We start from the raw sequence: 13,840 nt of genomic DNA on the forward strand, positions 1-13,840 counted from the left end.
GTTACAGGATAAAATGTTAGATATACAAGGAACATTCAATCAGTCAGCATTGCCTGATCCAGGTGGAATTAGCCACTGTTGTTTGGAAAGTCTTATGCTGCATCATATTTTGGATACTACTATTAGTATGCAGGTTGGATACTGTGTAATAACTTATTGAACTAGTAGATATAACCAGTGTCTGTGTGTATGAGAAACCTGACTTTCTTGTCGTTTTGATTTTTCATGCCTACAAAACATTTGCTTTGTAACCTAAACAAAAACCTTTTTATTGTATATTGTACAATTTCACAGTGCTCCACTGACAGATGGTGTATTGAAAACAGATTTATGATCTCCCAATTTTACAGACGCTTTCAAATATGACCCTGTAGCAGTAACATTAAAAAGCCAGTTTTATATCATATCTTTATGTTCTTCCTGTCAGACCATCAAATATTTATGTTTGTGGATGTTAGGGTAGATGCCGAGGACTTACTGTTAGCCTCGGCTAGCGGCACTCAATCAAATCACTATTTAATGACTGTGAAGGCCTTTAAAAATAGAAATAGAAAGATATGTCAATGGAAGCATCTCAGTTATGGTCAACACAGACTAAGTCAGGGGTCATGGACTGTGTGACAGTGCTGCTGTAATTGTCTGACGTGGGTTACATTGTACAGGAAGCAAAACAACGTCACCAGAGAACAATAATCCCTCACAGTAAACACAAAGCCATAATTAGGTTTTCTATTTGAGCGTTCTTGTTACTGTATTGTAACTGATCTGTTTTCAAGTCACTGCACGCAAGTATGTTACGCTCTGTTTACTGTCAGTCACCTGACGCCCACAGAGAGAAATGGAAAATAATCCCTCTAAACAACTGACAGACAAACACAAGTAAAATGAAAACATATCATTATAATATGTGCTTATTAGGAAAGTCAGTTCATCCAGATTAACGCTGTTCACTTTTTCCCACCATATTAGCTGGAATAGGGTCTCCTTAGACACATGGTGCTCCCCACTGGGTGGGAACTGGAAGTGGAAAAGACAACAGAATTGAGGATCCTTCTTTGACCTCCCAAGCAGTGCAGGTCACAGCTAGCAGCTGTTTATTGATGTGAGATTACTGGTGGAGAAATTTGAGCCAGTTTTTCCTCAACATAATTTAGAAACATCACGAACATCCCATATGGAACCAGTATGTGCTAAAAAAACAAACACAGGCTTTGTCTTTATCCCACAGTATCAATATACTCTAATTCTGTTCAGACAGACAAGTGTTTGTGCTTTTTTTCCTCCCATGAATTAAATATTAGTAACACTGATCCTGTGTACTGTAGGATGCAGAGGACCCAGGAAAGGAAACCTGCCTGTTTCTGCTGATTTGATTGACACTGTTCATATTACTTTTGGAAAACCTGTCTGCAGCTCTGAGTGTCGTGCTGCGCTAGTAAAGTCTCTCTGAGTGTTTTTAAAAAGATCAGTCAGAAAATCTTTCCTTCATCTGTTCTTAGAGGAAAGTGCCTTGGAAATGACTTGAGGTCCTGTCATTTCCTACTTTCATGTATCTATATGAGTGCAAGGACAAATAAATTATCTCACCGCACACATGTCCAACTGCTCCTTCTCAAATGGATTGCATTAACATGCTCACCGTCACCATCTCGATTCACTGCTGTGGAAGTGATTGAAACAACTGAGGTCCTTTATTAAAAGGAAATGAGATTTTAAACAAAAATATTGACTTTAATAGTTTTTTTCCCCTTTTCTAACATTCAGTGCAGCAGACATTTAATAATGTTAAATAAAGCAAAATTCCCATCAGTGCAAATTATTGAGGAACATTGCTTGATTAAATCCAAGAGCCTTCTGCTCCTTCAGGCCACTTACTTCTAAACCGGCATGGAGTTAAAAAGTATTTAATCACTTTCTTGAGCAAAGGCAATTTATTTAGTGTTGAACCTGATGGTAAATTATGCACAATTGATTGATAAATAAACAAGGTATTATTTAGCAAACTCCTTCAGTGGCTTAGGGCCTTAATTTATTAAAATTTGTTTCAACCAAGAATTCTACAAATTACATTCCCACAGGTAAGCACAGCAGTGGTCAAAATGTAATTTAAATTAATGGAGGAAAAAGTCTAGCAAGTTAGCTAGATGGAAAATGAGGAAAATGAGGCTTACCTGGAAGAAGTTTGCCATGTAACATGCATTATTCACAGAATGCTGACTATTCTGGGTGATAAGCACAGAACGGGCCATAAAAGCAAAACATCATGCCTGTTAAAGATTGTCATGTGATCTTGTGATCTTTTTGTAAGATAATACCTCAGGTGTTAGCCTATCTGTTGCACCAATCCTACTGAAAAAACAAGACTCTTAACCTAATGCAATAGTTTAGAAGGTAAGATGAATCACTAGGTTACAGTGACATTTTTGTAATCATGTGCTCCTGTAGGCCCTGGGTTTTTCATGTATGCTTGACCACGTAGGACTGAAGAGAATTTTCCATCAGGGCCTTGGATAAAGTATATTAGAAGCAGATCAATATCCCTATAAAAGGCCCCTGGGTTTACTGGGGTCGCATGGCCAGCCCTTTAAGAGCGCCCTGGGCTCAGTAGAACTGTTTGCTGTTGTTTATGTCATGGTGGGTGACCCAGGTTCAGAATTGTATTGTTAGGGGATACACAAACTAAAGGTGCAGGTCACGGCGCTCTCTTCAAGTACAAGTGGACTAGGGTCCAATTTCATGCTGGTGAAAATTAAATCTTTGAAGCAGAACAGCTCCGAACCCCAGAAAAATGAGATGAGACAGAGAAAAAGATCCTGTGGCCAACTGTAATAAAAGCTAGTTTTGCTGTGCCGTACAGTATATAAGGACCAGCTCATGGGCATGGCTGCCTCATTATTCATACATAACCACAAGGCAGCCTTTCATGTGAACTTTATGTGTTACTTTTGTCTATTTATAGCTTAAAATGCAGATTTTTAGGTGAATAAATGAGTTTTGACCATTTTTCAGCAGTCCCACATGTATTCAAATGTAGAAACATTTCCATACAATAACAAGCTTCACAGTTCATATACAGTGGATGCCAGCAGGTGTAGGTGAGAAACAGAGACTGTTTATCATTTACAGGCGGACTGGGATACATACTATAACCACTGCTTGTATTCTCTATGCTCCCACCATCTTTTTATTTACAACAACATTTTCTGCTCCCTTGCAAAAGCTGTATGAGCTGTAAAAGCAGCAAAGCACTATTTCATTTTTAATGGTTACCTTTGGGGTCAGGGCTGAGTAGTCTTCACATAATCGTTCATGGGCATGTTTGTATTGTTTATAGATTTGTTTTTTGTTTTTTTTTTTTTATCCTGCACTGGCAGTCTGAGTCATTGATAGCAGGGAGAGCTCACTGAGATCATCTCTGCATATATAGTGCGTCTAGTTACTGTCGTTTTGCGAACTATTGATCAGTGAGAGCATAATGCTTGCATCACTGAATCGATGCTTAACTGCACAAAGAGGCCCTGTGAGATAGTAGCAGAAAAAGGAATAAAACACATAAACCATTAAACAGTCACTTGAAAATAGAATATGCTATTACTTTTTAAACAGGGCTGCAAGCAAGCTTTTGTGCAAACCAAAAGGGAGTCTGATATCTGGTATCATGTCTAGTATGGGGATAGGTTGGCCCTCATTGGGGGTTAATTCCAAGCAATAGAAATACAAAAAAACATTTTAGATATACATAGCCCCGGTAGAAATGTTAGACATTTCATTTATGGTGCAAAGTCTGTATCTTACTCCTGTGTTTTTCTGCATTTCTCTCTCGGCGTTTGAAGTGGGTAACTTTTTTTTTTGGTTGAGACCCAAAGTCTTGATGGTAATTACCTTGCTCTCTCTCTGACTCTGATAATTTCATGCCTCCAGGGGGGCATTACAGAAGCCTCTACATCTAATTCTGCTGAATTAAAGAAAGAATGGAGGAGAAATGTGCTGGAAGCACTGTGGCTTATAATGTCGAGAGAAAAAAAAAGAAAGAAATTAAATATTTACTTTTGATGACTTGAAGACAAATTATGTGAGTTTATTGGAAACCTATTTACTAATTTGTGTATAAGCTTAAAGCTGGATGAACTAGATGTTAATGTAGCTGTGATCAACCTAACAAACATTTCACACTGGTTTCTGTGTGTTGGATCTGAGCTGTTCCCACAGTGGAGCCTTCAGGATTTTTCTGATTACAGCCAAGGTCCACTATAAAACTAAAGAATGTTCTTTTTAACACGTTTTTGTTGTTGCTTGGATTAAAGCACACAGGATCTATTAGAGGTAATCAAACTCAGAAGTGTTACTTGGCAGGTTTCGTTATTAGTAGCGTTGCCAATTTGCCACTTTTTCTAAGAGAATTGAGCCATTCAATGTGCAAATTTTGTAAAAATGTGGAAAAATCATTTCTTCAAAATTGCAGACAATTAATTCTGTAGTTTATCTTCTCAGTTTGAGTATTTTGTCAGTATGCAACCCTGCATTGTACAGAAACAAAGTCAGGCTAACTAGTCGCTGGTAAAAATCCCCAGTGAGTCCTCCTGAGTTCTCCTTAGTTGCAAGGGAAAACTGAACCTAAATCGAACCACTTGTCCATCAGTGTCCCAATAGCAACAGGGAAAAGTCTTTCTCTGTCTCCATGAACTTCCTCTAGTTTCTCCTCTGAGATCCTCAGCTGCTGGGAGATGCAATTCCTCAAGTGAGGCCTCCACTGTTCTGGTTGCACTTTGTAGATCTCCAAAGAGAGGTCCACAGGTCTTACAGTCTTATAAGGTGCCACATCACATTTTGCCACAAATTGTTGAAGGCCTTGTTGTGGCAGTATGGCTTGTGCGGCCTAGTGGTCCTTGTAGCTATTTTGAATGGAATTTAATACATGCACTTCTTAGGAGCCACGCAAACACAATCCAGAAGACCTTGGATAATAGGAAAAAGAAAAACTGTACCCTTCCTAGAATGGGAAAAAAACACATTTGTAAAGTTTGCTGGCAGAGACCTTGTGGCTTTAGTCTGAAACAGCAATTTAGGACCCTTGCACATCACATTCATTGTGGTTCCAGAACAGGGCGGTGGTGCATTTTCATGTCAAATGCCAGGTGGAAGAGGGGATCCTATGGTCCCATGGGCATCAATAGTGAGGATCAAGTAATTAAATGTACTTTCCCTTTAAAGCTGGGTCTGGATGCAAGGAAATATGCGCAGGTGTCCATTGATAATTGTGAGGGTTTGTAGTGTAAGACCTTCGTTTCTTTTTTTGAATGCACCTCTTTCCCTGTCAGACCAGTCTTTGTGTACCTGACAACTGTAAAGTTTAATACACTTTATAAATACCCAAGCACTGTGAGGATTGATGTTACCTTAGGCCAAATGCTTTCAAGCCCATAATTTATCAAGGTGAGTGACAAGTGCTCAGGTAGGAACTTGATCACTTAATAGAGAGCCAGCACACTTCACTCTTTCAATGCCAATTACAACTTTAACTTTGCTTTGAAGCATCTACATTAAAAAAAATGACAGACATGTTCCATTATTACATCATCCCTTACAATATGAAAATATGGCTACGTATAAATGTGCATAAATGGATCCTTTATATAATGTATGAGGATGCCTCTTTTGGCAGAACAGAGACTCTCCAGAAAGTTTGTTTTCTAAAAATCTTCAGCAGTTTATATAACTAAACAGAGTATTCATCAATCTAGACAAGCTTATTATCCATGCTATAACAAAAGACAAATTCAGAAATTATTTCACAGTGTAGTAGAGAGTTCAGACCTCCCAAACCTCACCTCTTGTCCGACTGTATGCTGCATGACTCAGAGTGAGTCATTAGCAGTTTAGCTCATAGGCCAGAATATCCAAAGATATATTGAGTCTGCTGAATGTTTTATCAATTACATCTGACTAGTTTCAGATCAGTGCAGACCTTAGTTCAACTGTGATATAACCCTGACTGTCTTATTATGTTCTGGTTCAGTTAGAGACATTTCACAGATCAACATGCTGAGACTTGATTTTTCAGCGACATTCTTGCTTTATGACATCTAGGAAGATGGGGAAGTTTTGGTCCTCTCTTTGTTTATGACATAAAGCTCAGTGTGAGGAAAGGTATGCGTACTAATACGACTGTTTCTGTTTCCTAAATAAGACACTAGCAATTACTTAGTGTGTGTGTACACGTTGTGATGTAACCGTCATGTTATCACTGCAGCTGGAATCCTTAGAAAGCACATTACCTTGAAAAGGCAGTCGACCTTGTATCTTCTGATACCGACTGTGATACAGTCATCATGCATATTCACGGCTTCTGCTATAACAGGGCCAGAGCAGCGGTTTCATCCTGTGATCAAGGTTGTTTTGAGTAGCTTGATAATTTAACAGCAAACTTTCACACCAACCTTTTCATGTATCCTGTGATTTCTTTCTTTCATGTGTGCTGGTTTTAATGTTAGAATTTCTGAGGTGACACACCTTCTTCAGCTTGTCTGACCTGACTTGACTTTTCTCTCCATTATGTTAACCTATTTACTCATTATTCATTGTTATGACATGACCAAACTGCATTTTTGCTAGAAGTTTCTGTGCAAGCATTTGCAACACTCATTGTTATGTTTTTAACATACTGATTTATTTTGGAAAGTATAGAACTGGTGCCTGGAAAACATTAAGTAATTTTGAAATCCAGGAAATAGGACATTCTTGGTGTTCGTACAAACTTGAAAGACTTTGACCAAGGAGACAATACGCTTGTTGAAGAATACATTGTGATTGTGGTTTTTTATACATACCAATGTAGAGAATGAGCTCTTGGGTTAGATCAGTTCAGTATTTTGTAACAGAGTGATAAATATCAATTTTGTCAATTATATGTGTAGCAGTTCTGTGATCAGCACATTCACTAGTTGAATGGTTGTAAAATGCATTCTGGTACATTGGGTTGTTCAGCCATGTGAGACCACTGATAAATATGAAATGAAGCAGCAACTATTGGGCCTTTCTGTCTGTATACTTTGGAATAGCTACACAGGCTCATTTAGTCTACAATGAACAGCACTCACGGGGAATTGAATTGAGGGTCTAATAGTCTCACTGGTTTCCTCTCTTGCGACAACTCTGACTGGTCTGACAGAGGTATTCTCTGAGGGCCTAATTAGCCTGACCATTAAGTCCAAAGGATGATGGAAGGAGTTGGAGAACACACTGCAGAGCAACAAATTTTAGACATTTTGTGTACTGGCTAAGGAATATGGGGCTTTGATTCAGTAAAATAAGTGTGGAGATGTTATCTTGCTAGATCTCGGTATTCAAATATAATGAATTGACTGAATTAACTACTGTGTTTTGGCTGAGCTGCTCTGATGTCAAGCCATATATATTATTATGCATTAAATTGCCCTAACAACTGTTCCTAATCCTCACCATAGGGCACATGTATGTATCCTAAGCAGTAAATGTAGGTGTCAAGGAAGGAAGGAGTTGGTGAATTCCTTTGAGTCGAGCGAGAGGGGGAATTCAGGAAAGGGAAAGAAAAGATGTAATCCCAGAAACACGCGAGTGCTTGACATAAACAAACATGCTGGGAGGATTTCAAAGGGAAGGCGGCTCACTGGGAATCCTCTCATGTGCCGATTGCAGATAAGGAAGCAAATGCAGTGCAGAGAGGTATGAAGATGTCCGCCCACACACATACACATATACACACACACAGAGTGCCAGTGCAAGGGGCCTTTCTCTTTCATGCATTATCAGAAAGATATTCAGTGGTTTGTTTACTGGCAGTTTCTCCTGTCACCAGCTCTACAGACTATATTCACAACAATGCCAGGCAAGGAATGAAACCATCTTGTTGTTGGGAGGGGGGATTTTCCCCAAGCCTGACTGATAAACTGGATGAAGCTTGCCATGTCTTGCATTTGAAAAACATCTGTTGAATTCTTTGGTCATAACGCAAAGTGTTTGTCCTTCAGTCAGTGCAAGGTAACAGGAATGCAAGTATGCAGCAAATACCTGTGTACATGTCAGCACAATCATACCGGGGATAGACATGAATGTGCAAACACTGTTGTGTAAGTTATTAGATTTAAAAAAAATACTGGTGGCATTTTTAAAGAAGTCATTGTTGAGTAGTCTCGTCTTTCACTCAAACACCAGCCGCTGCAGTCTTCTTAGGAAGGCTGTCACTGTTTCCTAGAACATGCCTGAAATGCCTGTGAAATACGGCCACTGCAGCCAGTGTAAGCAGAATAGAAAGATAAGTGTCTTTTCTTAGTAATGCTGAGCTGATTCACTTGTGCATGGTATGACTAAGCACTGACCACCCTGCTGCTTAAAGTTAATGTGAAACATCTCTAAAAAAAATAAATAAAAATGCAGCACTGCTTGAAATGGGAGCAATGATGCTTGGTTTTGCTTCCAGCTTCTCGCTACACCAAGAAATATATAATAGCATGTTTGGCAACTAGTGTTTAAGACTAAATAATTCTGATTGCCCAAAATGCTTTTTTAATGCACCCCCAGCCTAAACATTCAGGTAAGTAATCAACACGTAAAGTCCAAATATGTAGTAGTTACAGGCCATACACATTCTTGGGATTTTAATGATTTCAAGAAACAGTGTAGACAATTAATGGCTAAAAGTCAGCCATTTTGAGTGGTGTCTGTCCAATGATTGGTGCTTAAAAACCTTCTCTGTTTATATATAAATTTGTACTACCCCACATTTTGATCATTTGGAGGCATCCTTCACCTGATCTGACTTCTTTAAAACAGTGTGAACAACGTGCATGGACTTTTCACTCAGTGCACACTCATGCTGTAAGAGTGTGAACGTGTCCGCACGCATGAATGCGCCAATTATACTGTACCATACTGATACCTGCATTTTACGTTGGTGAACAGTAATTAGGCCTTGTGTCATCTGGATGAACATGTAGTTATAAAGCATATACATACTGCTAAATCCTGCTATATTAAAAATGTAGGTCTATACTCCATATATAGAATGTTGTTTTTCTGTGGGAGGACCTGTCCAGTTTATGTAGTTGTTACTGAGTCTATAGTATTTATGTAGTACAGTTGTAGGGCAAGTGATGAGTAATTCACCGAAGTTGGAGAAACTTTGACTGTTCACATCACTCGTGTTGTCAGTTCTCCTTTTTTTGCACCTTTATGGATGCTGTCGGGCAGGCCGGCAGCATTTTATCACAACCACAAAGCAGACTCAGCAGTATGCTGGAGCTGGAGTGTTCAATGTGCTCTGATTTAAGCCTCCTGTAAGCCCAAGACCCCCTGATGTTGGAATTCAGCCTTGGGCACTCAGTGTCGACTCCTCCACTCGTCCATTATTTACCACATCACTGTGCATCGGAAATAAGGATGTGGTGTCAAGTGCGTACTCCGCAGAGCTAAAAAACCAAGCTACCAGCTGTTTGGTTGACTTTCATTCCCTCGAAACACTGACAGGGCTGGCTGTGGAGTTTTTTTTTGTAGGAAAGCCATAAAGAGCTCAGACAATTGAAAGCTTTGAAACCTTTTTGGTTTTGTGGTTTTGAAGCACCACAATAACAAACTCTGTTTGCAGATGTCCGGCGGCTGGCCTGCAAAAGAGATTACTTCACAGGCTCATTCCAATACCACTACATGACTCACACATACAAACACAACAGACACACAAAAACAAAAAAATCAACCATGTTGTTTAAACAGGCATTACAAAATACACTCCTTTACAGAATGATGCAGTTAGCATAACACTGAAGATCATTTGACTATAAAGCATAAAAAATGCATACCGGAGGTTCAGTCAAACCAGAAGATCAGATTTCCGTAGTACAAAATATAAAATTATCTCAACACGAAATGGCCTGAGACTACAAGTCCAAACAAAACTGATTTCAAACACAATTATGTCTCTGATCTTCAGAGGATATTTGCTTAAGCATTTTGGCTTTGTAGGAATCTTTTTCAAGATGCTTCAAAGTGAGCGAGACCAAAAATGGTGCTAAAGGTGCTACCCATCTGCTGAGCCTAAAGTAACTGCTGCTGAGTCTCTTTTAGATGGAAATAACTTGGGGCTCTCGCTGTCTGTCCTTCCCTCATTTGTTACACTTCTATCATGTGCTGTCACCATCTATTATAGGCTTATCAATACTATGGACCGTTGCAGTTCCTCAAAGGATGCTGATTGGTCAATTGGTCGATTTTCAGCCTCTAGCACATAGCTCAATGCCATGAGATGCTTTGCTTTGTACTACTTTGTTAGTACAGATGTAGCCTTGTACTTCCTAGTGGAAAAACGACCTCACTTTTGTGTCTAGTTTTAGTGTCCTCCTATTTTTGATATTCATATTTTTTCTGATCTATCTGTCTCCTGTGCCATTCTTTCCAGCTGTCTGAGGATGTCTGCTTCCACAAGTTATTCTTTGAACTTTTGTGGCACAGATGTTATACTCCACATCCCTGTTCCGTACAGCTTGCCTGGTATTTAAAATGTTATGGATATTTCCAGTCTTTCTTCCCAAACCACAGTCATTTATCTCCCCCCCCCCCCTGCCAGATGATCTCGTCCTTCCACTGTTGCCTGACCTTACTTTTTTGTCCTCCTTGGAAAATAATGTTAGCTGGGGGAAAAAAAACTCAATTGAATTAAGATTCTTCTCATCCTTGACCCTCAGCACTTTAATCTTTTTGGTAACTCCAGTACTTGTCTCATTCCTGACATGGCTCTCCAGTCAAATCCAAACAAGCAGGCAAAGATCGGCAAAGATTCATTCATTTATTTTTACAATAACTATCACATTATTACATCCATAATTGCCCAGAGCTGTCCATTCAAGAAGTATCAATGATGCAGACAACTAATAAGAAGGATGAAAAAAATCATTACACAGTGCTCAGGCCATTAATCTTCATTAAAAAAGGCTGCATTGATAATATAATTGATATTATTGGAATAGCAGACATCAAGGAATTGCCTCACCCTCTTTTCAAAGCCAGTAGATTAAGATGAAATTAACCCGTCACTTTAATTGGAATAGATCAAGACAAATGCAGTAAATACATACTGTGGTCCATCATCTGAAAAGCTGTAATTAACAAAGGATTGCCACAAAGTAACTGCACCAGACATAAGGGAAGCTACACAATATGCAGTGTTTTGTGTTGTGAGGTATTTCTGCAGGCTTTAACGGCTTTGTGTGTCAGTTAAGATGGGTTAGTTTGCCTCTCCTGATATAACCGTATATGTAGTCCTGAGCAGAAACAGCTTTGTCTGCATACTTCCTCGTCTATTTTTCATGGCTTCAGTCAGCCAGCTCTCGAGCAGAGACACAGTGAATGGCTCATGGGGAATTTAGGCAGTCAGGTAATGTACCAGCTGACTGGGTTGATGTATTATAAGAGGAGCTGATACCATCTTTACATTCACTGGCCATAAATAAAGAAGAGCAGCAGGTGTGCATGTACAAGACCGTTGGCAACAGTTGCCAATATGCTTCTCAGAAATTGGCTCATTCACACAGTCACAGTTACATTTATGCAGGTCTAAGGGGCAGCCACTTTGACATTGTTATTTTCCGATTCTTTTCATGCCAACACAATTTGTGGCTGCAGTGCTGCACTATATGGTATATAATATTGTTGAATATTCAGTGAGGCGTGAGCTGCATAAGTGGGACCCGCTGATTAAAGCCCAGATCTGATTCTAAGGACTTAACTGGAGTTCATGTGTAAAAGAGGGCTTTAAAGGGAGATTAAGATTACAAGTAATGTGAAATTTTGCATACTTCTGGCCTGATGTCATTTGATCTTTACTGCACTCTGTAAATCAGCAGAATAGAATCTGAAAAGTAGAATTCTAGTTTATCAACCCATATCTTATCAAACCACATCTGGCATTTTCAGTCCCCACATCCCTTTAGTTTTGTTTCAACTGTCTTATCAGGCATTGTATATGCATTCACCATGACATACATCTCACAGGGTTCCTTTTGATTTTCCCTCTGCACATGTTAGCTCTACTATCACATTTCATGTCTTCAGTGATAATTGCTATGCACCAAACTCTACCCTTCTGTTTCTTCTCCCCTAAATCACACATCTTGATGTGTGCAATATTCTTTTCTAGGTCGGTATATGCCTTGCACCTCAAGCTTCAATTTTGACAAGACTGAGCACCGATTTCTCTGCAGACAAACATGCCCTCTGCTCTCTATCTCCATTCACATCACCACAATGCCTCCTGTCAAGACTAACAAGTGTCTGGGTGTGAGCCCTGACAACTGTCATGGATCAAAAAAAATTAGGCTTACGAGGTTTCTGGGATGAAACAAACAAGGATTACATTTGTCAAGAAGTTTCAGCTGTTGATCCAGGATTTTCACTATATTCTCTTTCTCTATACCATAGTAATGAATTTCGATTGGTATTTTTTAATGATAATAATGCAAAAAAGTGCTAATAAATACAAATGTCACATGTGTTTCCTGCACATGCATTTGCTTGTTAATGTGCATCTGTGTGTTCCTATGCTATATGTTCCGAGAACACACACCTTTCTGTATATACGGTGCTGATGTCCCATCAGTCCTTGAACACTAACCCAGTGTACTGTGTTTGAATTGACCATTCCTCCAGGCTTTGACAGCTGGGGGGTGATGGGGTGTGCAGGAGGATCGCTGCCTGCCTGGGCAGACAGCTGCTCCTTCCCCTCATCCTGCCCTCTAACAGTGGAGCCTTGTGCGGTGTCCGCCCCTCCTGAATGTCAGCACTCATGTATCCCAGTCGAGTTCACATCGCAGCCTCTGTGCGTTTCGCCTCACCTCTGTCTGTCCGCTCAGGGTTTTTTTTTTCTTCTCCCAGAGGAACGGTCTGTTTAGCTGTCGCACATTTGCACCTCTCCTTTGTTTATGTTTCCCATCGTCTCTACTTTCTGCAAGAATGCTGGCAGGTTATAAACTTCACCACTGCAGAGTGAGAACTTTGCTGTATTGTAAACATCTTGCCACATTCCCACATGAATCATAAGTCACCACTTCATACTTTATTATATGCTAAAACATCCCTCTCAGAAGTGTATAAACTGTGTTTATTTGTTACACTTCTCTCCCCAAAAAAGAAATCCTAAAGAAAACACATTAGACATTGCAGTAAACATGTGCAAATTTATCTTCACAGATGAAGACATTGAAAGCTCTTGTGGTCTTGGGTGGGTGTGATATTCTAACCTCCGTATTTAGGAATGCAGCCTGTGTGTATTTTCGTTATGAGGGAAAATTATCTCGTGGGCGAAAATAAGCACCTTGGACATGGTTGAACTTGCACGCAGGAGCCATGACTCCATGTCAAGTCCAGTCAAAGAATGTAGAGGAATGCTAATGCAGGAGGGCACTTCGGCTAAGTCAGGCTCGAGACATGAAGGATGGGGCTGATCCTGTCAGCTCATCTTCAGGGAGGGGGGTGAGGAGACTACAGGAGGATAGCAAAACTATAGTTTTCCTTATTTATATATTAACAATTAATTTATACAATTTCTCCTCCAGTCCTCTCTGTGTATTATGTTTCATGTTACGCTTTTCAATGGATTTGGTAATATATATAGATATACTGTATATATGCACAATTTTCCCTAACAACACACTAACACGGTAAAATAACACATACAGCATGATTTACATTGCCCCTTGCCACACACATAGCTGGGTGAAATAATTAGAAAAGAATGAGCTTGAAGAATCTTCAAAATGTCAACCCGCATCTTCAAACCTTGACATCTAATGCAAATTCTCCCCAGAGGTCGTGTGTT

Source organism: Parambassis ranga, chromosome 12 (assembly GCF_900634625.1).
Source record: "Parambassis ranga chromosome 12, fParRan2.1, whole genome shotgun sequence".
NCBI classification, from domain to species: domain Eukaryota; kingdom Metazoa; phylum Chordata; class Actinopteri; family Ambassidae; genus Parambassis; species Parambassis ranga.